At 41.5% G+C, this 12,257-nt stretch overlaps 1 pseudogene; it reads left to right on the top strand.

The window, feature by feature from the left end:
• The window catches only part of LOC121323445, a 43,600-nt pseudogene extending 36,078 nt beyond the window's left edge, over positions 1-7,522 (top strand).
• Positions 7,523-12,257: the final 4,735 nt, after the last annotated feature.

Below are 12,257 nucleotides of genomic sequence, written 5' to 3'. Positions count from 1 at the left end.
TGCTTGAGTCCAGTGCGGTAATTTAAAAATGCATATCGCAAATTTAAGTCCACCAGCCTGCCTGTAACATTTTTGAGATAACCGAAATAAAAAAAAAATAATCATTGTGGCTGTTGGAAGCCTTGTTTAGGTCACCAGGTTATTTGTGGTAATGTTAAACCAAATGTTTGTGCGGCTTAGTAAGAGGTTTTGTTTTCCTACAGGACCCCTGAGCACTGTCCCAGCATAGTGTCCTTGCTGTCGGAGAGCTCTAACCCCCATGTGCGCTGTGGGGCAGCCATGGCCCTTGGCATCTGCTGTGCAGGAACAGGAAACAAGGTGAGCGCTCGCCTTCATTCTCTCTCGCACGCAAGCAGCATTGAGCATGTGCAGTTAATTAACTTGGATATGCAGTGTCCTGGAAAAAGTGTTAAAAACATGATTGGGTTTTTACAAAATATCACATCATAGTGGAATGGGTTTCAACTGAATTGCTTTTTTGGTATAACACCAATATCTTGTGACGGCAACCAAAACTAAAATAAAAGCAGTGTGAGGTGTCGAAAGGGGCAACAGAGATCACTGAACTAATTAACAAGTACACTGTAGGGAGGAGGAGAACTGAAAGCATGCCAAGTAATCAATTAACAATAACATACCTGAAAGTGTTTCCTATGTTGGGAATGAAGAAAGGTTGTGGATAGGAGTGTGTTTAAAAGCAGAGTGATGAGATTTATTAGAAGCAGTTTTATGAGAAATGGAGTAAGGGTGCGTTGCACAGTGGTGCTGCACCTTCTAAGACCATATGCCAGACAAGCAGAAATTTAAACCCAGGGTCACCCAGCTCCAGGCCCTCTGCTTTAAACTTTCTGCATATGGAGGGCCCTATAACGAGAAGCTGTACTGCTTTTTAATCTCTGTGTAATATCCATATTACCAAACAGTTTGAGCAGCTGCTTTTTCTGTAAGAAGCTGTGTTCCAGGACACATGCATTAGCCAGGTATATTTTAACCTTCATGTATATTTTTATAAGTTTGAATTTTCTAAAGTCTGCTTTTTTAATTTATTTGTTTTCTTTCTGTTATGTTTTACTTTACTTTTTTAAACCCTGTGTCCGTGTCACAGTCTTGGCTAATGTTCTCTGTCCTGTGAGAAGTACCCTAAACTTCTCACAAAAGGAGAAACAATGTCCTTTAGTTTCACTTGGTGCAGATTTAGCCTGGGTAAGAACTAAGTGACCCAGTATTAAACCTAATAGACCAGTGCTGTCTTCTGTTTATTTTCCCTGCTGTGCTAGTTTGTTATGTGGGCTGCTATTCCTTTTCAGCACTCTACTGATGTTGTCAATTACAGTCATTAACACAACCCATACTGCAAAGGAAAGCTGCAAGTTTTCAGTTTATATTAGGGAATCTATTTTGTTTCTGTGTTTTCTTTCTTTTGATGTGCTTTCAGCAGGGGACAGCTCTTGAGACTTGTGGTTGAATTGCATGCCCTTTATTGTACTATGCTGTACATGTTAAGGTTTCTAATGAATCAATTCTCTCTGTTGGAAATGTTTTGTGTTTAAGTACATTCAGAGTGTTTAATGGTAGGCAGTTGTTTGACCAGGTGATCAGGCAGTTGAATCAAGGTGCATCATAAGCTGAAGTTATTTAACATCTGGTTGGGGGGAAGAAAAAAAAAGCTAGAAGTCAACTGCAATGGTAATGGAGTGGAAACACTTGCTAAATCAAATCCTCATTTTCTCAGGGGGTTGCTCTACTTGCTAAATCAAATCCTGCAACTGGTTTACCCTAGAGGTCCTTTATTGACCAACTTAACATAACTACAAGCAATAGTACAATGATGAAAAGCAGGTTTATATGTTTTACGGCAAAGATTGCTTTATTTACCTTTTTTGCTGTCAGACACCAATATTAGCCATTAAGCCATGTATTGAAAAGCCGAGTGCCCTAATAGGAATTCCACACACAGTCTTTGCTTATCAGAAGCAGCACTGTAAAACACTGAGGCATGACATAATTTCTAGATAAAGGCCTCCATGTACTTCCTCAGTCTGTTACCAAATACAGTATGCTCCTTAAATCACACACCCAGTCTTTGTGAAGGGCTTTAGACTTAATTAAATGTCTGTATTTGTCTACACTTTTTAGACTACAAGGTCCCTTGAATAATGGCATTCACAGTGACAAAAGGTTGGTCACCTGGTTGCTGTTGGCTACCTGAAAGCTTTTAAAAATCATGAATGTATAAAGGGGTCCAACCTAACCTAAATCTTTCATTTTCAGGGAGGGGGAGACAACAATGCTTAGCAGGCATCTGAAAAGTTATTTAGTGATGACAAAGGAAATTTATATTCCATCCTCTGCACGTTTCATGATGAGGAAAGCTGATACAGCCCCTTGAATCATCTGGTCTTGTATTTATATTATATTAGTTTCTTTTTTGTTTTAGGAAGCAATCAACCTCCTGGAGCCCATGACCAATGACCCTGTCAATTATGTTCGCCATGGAGCTCTCATTGCTTCCTCCCTCATCATGATCCAGCAAACAGAGGTCACCTGCCCGAAGGTAAGAGAGAGCGACTTGGACAGCGCCTGTCCATAGGTATAGTGTGGCTCTGTAGTCTACAAACAGGTACTCACCTGAGATGGTACATGGATGAAAGCACTGGTGGGTCACCGGTGGATTTTTGGTACTTGACCTTTTCAGCTAAATGTGCACTTTTGATATTGCTCAGTTTAGATGTTTTATTTGTTCATCAACAATTTTTATGACATTATTCTACAGTAGGAGCTGGCCACTTCTGGACACGAGACCCCTACATTTACCTAAAATATTAAAGGGGAGTGGTGTGCCCCAGTGCACATCAAAGGCATTAAAATGACTTAATAATTGTCTTTGAATTGAAACAGCTGTTACAGTTCTCATGTTTTAGTGTTGTGTTTTTTTTTAAGTAAAATACGGTGAAGGTGGTCTAATAAAAGTTTTGAATTGTAAAAGCACAGGCTTTCCTTGTCCATAAAACCTATTTACAAGCCTGTTAACAACAACACACATAAGAACTGCCTGTGTTTTTATAGAGTGTTTGAAAGGTGGAGAGCTATCTGTTATTGTTTAGTACCTTGCACCTAACTGGGAGGCCATACCCACTCCATGTTTAGATGAGTCTGCAGGGTGTCCCTTGTTTCAGTTCTATTTACATAACGGCTGCATTTCTATAAAGTAATCATCAGCTGGAAAGTGTGTTGCTCTGATTTATTTAACCTCTTGGCTCTTCAGGGCCCTGGGTCAACCATGGACTGCAGGGATGGCAATAAGAGTCCTACTGCACTGCTACTTGAGTTCCAGTGTATGAAGATACTTTGTATGTACTGGCATTAACAGGCTAGGTCAAGCTTGGACAAAAATGTTTGTATAGATTAATTATTGGTCTCACAATGGAACAGGGCATGCACATCAAGTCTTGTTAAGTTTACACCTGTAGCGTCATATGAGCAATGAAACAACCAGCTTTTGTGTTCACTTTGCTTATGTGTTTCAAAGTTATCACTGCGGATTCTCATTTTAAACTAAGTGAGGTCAGATCCCTTTAAAAGGCGCTTTTCAAGTGGAGGCCATCAGTGTAAATCCCCATGTCGGGTACCAGCTTACAGTGCAAGATGTTAACAAAGTGGAGTGGTATGTCTCTCACTCATTTTCCCCCCTTTGATATCTGTTTCCATAGGTGAACCAGTTCCGACAGCTCTACTCCAAGGTCATCAATGACAAACACGATGATGTCATGGCTAAATTTGGGGCCATCCTTGCACAGGGCATCTTGGACGCTGGTGAGTTGTGACATGATGACTCCTGCAGTGGATTACATTTCGATTTTGTGATTTGTTGCTCTGTCGGAGATACCTTCCAGTGTCCAGATAGGCTTCTGAAGATTTCTACAAAGTAAGAAGCATGCATGAACTAGGTGGGGGGAGGGGGGGTTGGCAGGTCGGCCAGGGTGTCTTCGGCTCACCGCGCACCAGTTTGTGTGTTGAGCTGGCTGCTCTCTGATATTGTATCTGTATCCAGTCACCTGGTCCTTTCATCTGGTCCTTTCCTTTCCTTCGTCCTATCTTTGGCCCTGGCCCCTGGGCGAGGAATTAAAATTACTGTCTCCCCAGGGAAGGGTTCGGGTTGTTTTGATGGGGCGTGTCCACCACCCTGATACAAGCTTAAATTGCATCCCAAAACTGAAAAGCCTTTGTGCCCTGAACCCATGCTTCCTCCTCCTCCAGGGGGCCGCAACGTGACGATCTCTCTGCAGTCGCGGACGGGACACACGCATATGCCCTCGGTCGTGGGCATCCTGGTCTTCACCCAGTTCTGGTTCTGGTTCCCTCTCTCCCACTTCCTGTCTCTCTCCTTTACTCCCACCGCCATCATCGGCCTCAACAAGGACCTGAAGGTAACCCCCTGCAGGGCTACAATGCATTGCTCCATAGTGCTGCAATGACAGTTTTACATGCACGACCTGCATCTCAATAAAGTAGAAGGTGTAAGTATACAGTAAGTGCTAGGGTTGTCAGTTAAGCCTCCGAATAGCAATCGATTAATTGGGCACACAAAAATCGAATTGTTCGAAGTGTTACCAAGGTTTTAAGTTGTTAATGCAATTTGTTTTCAAAAAGTAGTACATTTTAAAGCATCTATTTTTGGAAATTACTTCAGTGGTAATAAAACACTGGTGGTTTTATCAAAGCATTTACTAGTGTATAACTTGCATATGCACCAAATCTTAAATGCCTTCTTGACTCTGAACTGTTTCAATTTCAACGATATCTTTGCAAACAAAAAGTCCTTCTAATTTGAAGCCTCTTTCCTGCCGGTCTCCGTTCAGATATGCAGTAATCGGAGCAAGGGCATGCTGTCTTTCTCTTGCTGAAAGGTGAAGCAACTGCTCTTGTGGTAATACATTTTAAAAAAGCTGGATGTCTTTAACAGAACAAAAGATTCACATTCTTTTTTCACCCCTCCTTGCAGATGCCCAAGGTGCAGTACAGATCAAACTGTAAGCCATCCACTTTTGCTTACCCGCCTGCACTGGAAATACCAAAAGAGAAGGAGAAGGAGAAGGTGGAGGGTTCTTTTTCCATTCATTTGACTTCAACTAAAAGCTTCATTTCCTTTGTTTTTTGTTTTTTCTCAATCCTGGTGCACTGATATTCAATACATACTAGTCGCAGCAGTGCTACAAAGCAACTGAGAGTTTACTTCAATACATCTTTGTGTATATAAGTTGTACAAATATTCACCACTACTCTAGTAAACAAATGGTTTCCTGGTTAAATAAATGAAATCCTAAATTCTAATGCTAGGCACTGGACTGGGTTGTCAGTAGTTCAAGTCTGGATGCCAGTGTTGAAATGCTTCGACTCTGCCACCTCTGACCCTGTGCTTGTCGGCTAGGTCTCCACGGCTGTTCTCTCTATCACTGCCAAAGTCAAGAAGAAGGAGAAGAAAGAGAAAGAGGAGAAGAAGATGGAGGTGGTGAGTAATCAGCCATTTTACCGATCTGTGAACATGGTCTTTCTAACAGTGCATGGTGCTCCTGGATTTCATCACCCTGATATGAATAGAATAGCTGACATCTTTTTAAAGCTGAATCATTTTTCAAAAGCTCAGGGTTTTTTTTTATCATGGTTTTATATGGCATTTTAACTTGGCAGTAGAGAAGCTCTGAAGGGAAATAAAAATATATTTCCCCTGGCTGTCTGCCTCTCTCTATGCAAGTGCTCCCACAACAGTTATCCCAGCGCTGGAGCTGACCAAGATTTTACATGGTCACTAAGATTGTATTTCTGTTTGGTGCTGTTTACAGGAGGAGACAGAAAAGGAAAAAGAAAAAGAAAAGGAAAAAGAGAAAGAAAAGGAGAAGGAAAAAGGAGAGAAGGAAAAGAAAAAAGAGCCGGAGCCGACTTCCCAGCTTTTGGAGAACCCTGCGAGAGTCATGCCTGCCCAGCTTAAAGTGCTGACCATGCCAGACACCTGCCGCTACCAACCCTTCAAACCAGTATGTTCTCTTATTTACTGCAAGCATGCTGCGTTATCAGTCACTTTAAACCAGTGTGTGTATGGCTGCTGAGTCAGGAGTGTAACTGTCCCCTGGTTCAAACTATTATGCACTACTGTAATCCATTTGGTCACTGAGCTATATCATATGATTTGATTTGAGGGTAACTTCTCATACCCCATAAAGTTCTCATTACTATTAGAAAATTGTCTGAAGGGGATGCACACACACAATGAGCAATGGAAACTAGTGCCTACTTCTGTAGACTTTCAGACATTTCAAACCAATGCAGGTGTCTGATGCATCGACAGCGTTACTAGAAACTTAGTTATTTAACTAGTTTGCTCAGCAGATTTGCTTAGCTGTTAACCTAGCTTTTAATCATACCACGAGCTGGATGTGTTTTGTGTGTAGGAGTGTTACACCCAGATATATCGGCTGCTGGTCTTTGAGATGGGCTTGTGCTTCACAGGCTGCTGTTTAGTGATTTATTGAAAGACTATCAGGGTGTAATTAAAATGGTTCTGGGATGGAAGATATTTAATTGTTGCAAGGGAGGGGTAGGAAAGCATTTTGTTGCTCTAATTACTTTACTTTAATGGGATCTAAATTTTTCGTCCCTGGAAGGGAAATGAGGGTCAGGACCCTTTTTGCTAATGTTTTTTTAATGCATACATTGCAGCTGCCTGATGACACGGTTCAGGACAGCATGTCAGGGAGGATTCTTATTATTTATTATCAAAATGTATTCACATCACCAAAACAAGTTCACTGGTGCACATCATTCTGACAATTGGTGCTCTTTGATAAGTGCACAAGGTTAATTACCCCGAAAGCTAATCTCCTGTAAGTTACACTCCTTTGGAATTTTTGACAGCCACATTTAACTTTGAGTTGTTTGAAGTAATGTTCTTATATATTTTAAGACGTGACATGGAGAACTCGGGGAAGGAAATAAGACTCCTAATGCATAGCTATTTCACCCATTCCAGCTTTTACTACAAGTTTGATTGTCCACAGTGTATAGGTAAGATGATCAGGTGTGTCTTACTAAACTCACAGTAAAACCAGGAATGGATTAAACTGCTGTGCAGTGGGAGTCTTTTTGCTATCTCTGGTACTAGATTTTCTCTGGATCAGTTGTCCACTGTTCCTGATACATTTTATAAAGTCAGCCTCCCCTGTCGTCATCCCCCACCACCCCTTTGGCAGTGCCCCTAACCGGTCTCCTTGCTTCCCAATACAGCTGCACACTGGGGGGATTATCATTATGAAGGACACCAGCAAGGAGGACGAGGAGCTGGTAGAGTCGGTGGACGCCCACGGCCCCAAGATCGAGGAGGAAGAGGTAGAGCCCGAGGTCCCAGATCCCTTTGAGTACGTCGATGAATAAAGAACGCTTCTCAGATTCTCAGGTACACAACCCTCCGTGGTGTGTCTGAGCTTTATTTACCAGCAAGAAACCTTTTTTATATATATATATATATATATATATATATATATATATATATATATATATATATATATATATATATATATATAGTGAGATAGCAGGGAGGGAGTTAAAAATCCTGCCTGCTAAAAACATGTGAAAATGCACTGTGGGTGATTGAGCTAAGGGTTTTTGTAATTGTTTTAATTGTTTAATGTTTTAGTTAATCCCCTGCACCTGGTGATAATTATAAATTAGAGCCAGGTGCAGGGTATTTGAGAGGCAGCCAGTCTGCTAGAGGCGGAGAGGAGAGCCCGACTGGGTGTGTGTGAGAACAGTCGTTGCAAAGTAAGTCATTGTGTGAAGCCTGTGTGTTATTGGTTTTGTGTTGCAGGTAAATGGCTTAGCCGTCCTGCGTATTAGTCAGGGACATATTAATGTTTAGTTAGAGCTCCAGGAGAGAGCTAGGTGTTTGTTTCTGTTTTGTTGGTTTTGTTATATTCATTTGTGTTTATTAAAAGAGCGCGTAAGCGCTGAAAAATCAATTTTCCGTGTCCTGGGTCTATTTTAAAGGGGCAACGCACCGAGTGAGGTGCAAGGATCTTTTACATATGGTGGCAGCAAGTGTGGGCGCCCATAAAGACCCAGAAAATGGATTTTAAAGACTTGTGTGATTGGCTCCAGAATTGGGCAGAAGTCCTCTGTTCTCCAGATCTCAAAAGAAGAGGAGAGAGAAGAAAAAGATTAAAGGACGAAAATAGTAAAGAGCCAGAGAGAAAAATTAAGAAGGAGGAGCCGCCGCTCCCAGAGCCCAGAGGGGAGGAGCAGCCGCTCCCAGAGCCAGAGGGGAGGTGCCCACCTCCATCACCCCAGCGAACCAGTCCGGCACTGCCAGGTGCGGTCCCTAGCCCCGTGCTCCTGGACACCCTGCTGGTATTCCTGGACCTCCCTGCAGTGGACCTGGAGCCCAGGAGTCTACAGCATTGGCCACAGCTTTTCCCCTGGTTCCCTCCTCCGCTCTTCCCGAACATCCAGACGTCGCTGGCCAGCTGCCAGACGTCGCTGGTGCTCCCCCTGTTCGCTGCTTCGCTTCCCCTGGGTGATTGGACATCGCAACGCCGGTCCCCAGGGGAAGATCTTGGCCCACTGCTGCATCCTCCTGTTCCCCGGTCGTCGCTTTGGTCGGCCCTCTCATCATGATGGGGTCCCTTGTCGCCAGTTCATGGTCCCTTCCCGGAGGTGCCAGAAGGACCGACCCACCCTCAAGTCCGCCCGTGGAAGAGGGTGGAAATAGACATTTCTGTGGGTGGTTGTGTTTTATGGGAGGGGGTTGCCTTGGTATGGCCGGTCAGTGTTGCACACCTTGGGGGGGAGGGCAATTATCAATGCCCTATCAAAATGTCTATGTTGGTGACCATTATATTACAGTTATCTGGTCTTTTGGACACTGCCCACAGTGTACCTACCAATTCATGCAAATGCAATGTTATGTTTCAGTCCCATTTAAGTAATGGAAAGCTACATTCCATTATAATAACCGTTTGTTTTTGTAGTTACGTAGTGCTCGTAAAGGTTATACCGTGCTGCCAAAAAACACAGTAAACTTCCATTAATGTTCTTCTTTTTGTGGGTTACAACATTTTAATTCATTTTAAAAGGTTCTCCTTTTTTCCCCTCCTGGCTGAGGCTGCCTGCAATGTCAATTGTAGAAAATGTTGGTTATGCTTTATTGTCTCGCTTTGCCCCTAGATGGCATTGAGATTGATAGTTCTGGCCATTAGGAGATCTTAACAGTCCAATCTCTAGACTCTTCCAGCTCCAGGAGATTAATGAGCATGGAATGTAAGCAAATGAAGACCACCATTGCACATGATTCTAAACACTTTTAAGATGTACTTTGAAAAGAGGATCTTGGTTGTTTTTGGCAAATAATCCCAACTTTAAAAGGTCTGCTTTTTGTTTAGTTTTTTTAAATCATAAACTTCAAGAAAAATAAGTGAGAGAGTGAATAAATCCATCTTGATATATCAGTAATGTATGTATGCAAACTCTAATGAGATAAAACCTTTTTTTTTTTTTTTTTTTTAAGTTAGTTTATTTAAATGTGTAATAGCCAACCTGTTGTCTTTCTCTCAACGGAGTAATAGTGCTATGTGGCTAGTTTCAAATATAGTAAACCAAGTATGTATACAAGCAGAGATTTTAATTGTGTGCCACTGTGTGCAAAAGGCTCCAGTGCTGTTTTTGTTGATGTAGTTCTAAATTACACTGGGGACCTCCGAGTAACAGCCATGTTTTTGTTAGCAGATCGCAACCCTATCTAACACGCTGCATTGTATGCACTCCCCCTCTTCCTCCAGGTCATACAGTGAGATCTCCGCTCTGCAGCAGCCATGTGGGAGCGCTGCAGAGGAACCCAGACACAGCCTGCACCGACACTACTCTAGTATTTTACACTGTCCTTCCTTTGTCTGGCCAGAGAGCTTCTCATCAAATGTTTGATTTATGCATGTTTATTCTGTAACAGTTATCAAAATAAATATATATATATATATATATATATATATATATATATACTATTATTGGAGAAAACAACATTTGCGTTTAATGTTATGAATATATTTGGTTTAATTCAACATGTGTTGTTTACAAAAAAGGAAGAAATAGGTGTAAATAAATAAATAAATAAAACCAGGTTATCAGTTAGAGTATTAGTTACAAGAAATTTGACAAACATTTGCTGTTCCTACAAGTACAGTGAAACTTTCTACACCTCTTACATATCTGTGCTTTGTGTATTCCAGATCTCTCTAAACATGCAAATGTCATTTTGAATTGTTTTGTTCTGGTTACGTTTTCTGCACTATTTTCTGTTGGTTATCATTGAGGACACCACAGCAGTAGAAATGTAAAACACCAGTTAATGAAATTTGAAGCTGCCTTATTTTTAAAGGTTTTTTTATTTTTTTCAGTTTGTAATTTATGAATCCTAGAGGTGGGAGGGTATTTAAATTTAGAATTTTATTATTTTTTTTTTTTTAAGAATTGAGGGTTTTGAAGCTTTTGTTTTCACATCCTCTACATAAAGAATTTTGCCATTCTCTTGATTGATCTTCCTGTCTGTGCCACAGAAAAATAAATTAAAACGTCTTTAATTGCAAAATGACTGTTGCTTTTAATGAGAACACAAAACAGGAAACCTATGTAAAACGTTCTTTTTTTTTTTTTTTTTTTTTAATTTTTTTGTTATGCCATACCTCCAGCAGCTCTGGGGGTGTGTTATACAAGTACAGCCATAAACCGTAATAGAAAATGCAGTCAACTAAAAGGTTATAGGTCGAAAGTTGATTGAAAGTGTCTAATCAATTTCTTTTTAAATGCTACACCGCGTGGGAAAGTGGGTAGGCCTGTTAAAGATAAGACTGCAGCTTCACAGTTCATTTTAGTAAGACACGTGTCTTGAAATTGCTGGCTGTTAGTCAAGTACCCTTTTCCTATTCTAGTGTATTGAAAGGAACAAAATCCTGCTGCAAAACAACTTCTCAACATTGTTTATAGACTTTAAGACAGCGAGGGCCAGGAATGACTGGGGAATGTATACCAGCACTTATAACATGTTTCAGCAAGGAGCCTTCTAGTGAGGCATCTTTTGTAGAGCACAATACAGGAGAAATATCCAAACGGGGTGATGCATTGGGATAGCATAGCAGCAATATCTTGCATTCTCAAAATATCTATGTCCTGCTCACTTCAAATGGCTCTCTCAGCTGTATTAATTACCAAGCACAGGCTTCCTGAGTACTGCACAGCTGAGTGGTCGCAGGTGTCGAGACACTGAAGAAATAAAAACACAGTATGTGTGGGTGACATGCTCCGATGCCTCAAAGTCTAGACAAGCCTGATGGTCTATCAGTCTTCTGTCTGGGGCTTACTCAGAACAGCAATACAATGACAAGGAGTGTAACGTGCACTACTCCAAAAAGTAAAGGATATCTAGAAGTGTGTGTGTGTACTGAGCATGTGTAGACAGGCACTCGTCAGCACGCTCATTTTCAGCATGCATAGTTGATGCCAGGCCTGTGTTGATGTCGGTACGATTGGGACTCCCAATGCATATTATTATCACCTGATGCCTCACCTAATATCCATTTTGCATAGAGGAGTGTTGTGTGTTAATTCAGTACACATTTTCTAACACCTAACATACACACCTCAATGCCACTAAAGAAATGGAGAGGAAGCTGTTCGTCCCATCTATGTTCGTCCTAGGTGACCCATTCCATACCCTCAGCCACTCTGTGTGTGAAGTGTCTCCTTCCCTCAATTATTTAGAAGCAGTGTATTTGTGTATCAATCAGACCACACTGTGTAGTGGAAGGTGCTTTCTGCTGTTCCTCAATCCAGTCCTGATAACAAACTGATGCATTTAAAATATTACAAATTACTGTGTCTGGATTTATATTTTAATTTATTTGATTGAAGAAATGACAAATGGTTGTCGTCATCTGCGTCCTACGATAATGAAATCGGAGACTCTAACAATGCGTGTCAGTCGGTGTTAATTAAGAAGGCTTTCCATTGTCTCCCAGCTGACCCCACGCTCCTGGTGTCTGGGCAGGGCAGTGTGGGGGAGTCTGGCACCAAACTGACCTGTACTCTGCTCTCCCCAGGGCCACCCACCGCCTTTCTTCCTCAGATTAGCAGTTCAGCTTTCTATGGCATATCATCATTTGTTGTTATTTCAGAGTTTGCCAAGAGTCTGGTTGCTAGTGAAAGCAGAAGAATTGGAACAC

This window comes from Polyodon spathula, chromosome 11 (assembly GCF_017654505.1).
Source record: "Polyodon spathula isolate WHYD16114869_AA chromosome 11, ASM1765450v1, whole genome shotgun sequence".
NCBI classification, from domain to species: domain Eukaryota; kingdom Metazoa; phylum Chordata; class Actinopteri; order Acipenseriformes; family Polyodontidae; genus Polyodon; species Polyodon spathula.
Note: the sequence above shows the minus strand (reverse complement) of the source record. Positions and strands in the feature narration are given on the sequence as shown.